The 1422-nt window shown below is 31.6% G+C and overlaps 1 non-coding gene across 1 annotated transcript; it reads right to left on the bottom strand.

Moving 5' to 3' along the window:
- Positions 1 to 535: 535 nt before the first annotated feature.
- On the bottom strand, positions 536 to 623 carry LOC118439044. The gene has a single exon (XR_004837206.1). It is a non-coding gene; the product is annotated as a U5 spliceosomal RNA (small nuclear RNA).
- Positions 624 to 1422: the final 799 nt, after the last annotated feature.

Genomic DNA, 1422 nt, shown 5'->3' with positions numbered 1-1422 from the left:
TAAATGCATCGGGGTAGTCTGAGTAACGTTGTATTCTTGGTAATGATATTCAAATCATTTGAATCAAATGTCAATAAACGATACTATAAATTGTAATTATATTTCACAATATATATAGGTAAATGCTTTTGGCACCCCTTTTCCCTGTTTTTGACACAAGTTAATCAAATGTTATGGAACTTATGTTTATAATTTTGTTAAACATGAGAGAAGAAAATTATTCAGATATTTATTCAGACGGATATACATGGAACAAAGAAAGATAAGTACATTAACTTATGCATATACAGTATATATATGTATATTTATTAGCCCAATCTCTGTAACACGTAATATGTAACAATTTAAACTCAATCAATGCATTACGTTATTTATGAAAATAAATTAAAAATATACGGAATAAATCAAAACAAAGATAAATCATGACAAAAACTACATAAATTTAGATGCGTGGACTTTACAATTAAAAGAAAATCCTAACCTAAAAATTCGTGAAAAGTCTAAAAATAGTAAATCTCGTCCAGCTCTTTGCCTGCTGGAAGAGTACCTAAGAATGTCCCCCTCCACGGAAATCTTTAGTAAAAGGCGAAAGATTTATACGACTTGAAGGGAGACCCGAGACTTATCTTATACATATGTATAAGATTAGTCCCTGCAGGTCCCTACTCTTCCAGCAGGCAAAGAGCTGGACGAGATTTACTATTTTTAGACTTTTCACGAATTTTTAGGTTAGGATTTTCTTTTAATTGTAAGGATAGATAATATGTTCGACTCCTTTGAAGTCAGCCTTTATGATTTTTTTAATTGTGTAACTACTGAAGCTCTGCGAATACATTACCTTACTAATGATAATAAAGTCCCTGCATATTATCAAACTGCATATACTTTCGATAAAATTTATCATACTTTATTCCGTCATACATTCCTTGTCTGATATTACACTGTGCTTCAAAAAAAACGAGTAAATCACTACTATTTACTCAACTAATTGCAAAGGCACTGTTCAGAAATACCTAAAACTGACGGCCTGGAGTAAGAAGGTCTGTACAGGCGTTCGTATTTCTAGATAATTTCTTCAGTATTTTTGAACGGTGCCTTTGGAATTAGTCGCGCAAATAGTAGTGATGTACTCGTTTTTTTGAGACACGGTGTACTATGCTTTCAGGAGGATAAGTGAAACTGTGTGTCGGACACAAAATTCCTGTACCAATAACTTATAGATGAATCGATGTAAATTTTTGTAATTTTCGCTATTTTCAGTATGTTGCAGTATTTCTGCTGTTAAACAACACCTACAATAAATTGGTACATCAAAATGTAAAATAGTGTTAAAAACACCCACAAAAAAATCAGGCAAAACCCACACAAATATTGAAATGCTTCTAAAGCAATAATGTTTCATTTTTTCGACATATTTTATTC

The sequence above is a fragment of the Folsomia candida genome, unplaced genomic scaffold (genome assembly GCF_002217175.1).
Source record: "Folsomia candida strain VU population unplaced genomic scaffold, ASM221717v1 Fcan01_Sc029, whole genome shotgun sequence".
Taxonomy (NCBI): Eukaryota; Metazoa; Arthropoda; class Collembola; order Entomobryomorpha; family Isotomidae; genus Folsomia; species Folsomia candida.
Note: the sequence above shows the minus strand (reverse complement) of the source record. Positions and strands in the feature narration are given on the sequence as shown.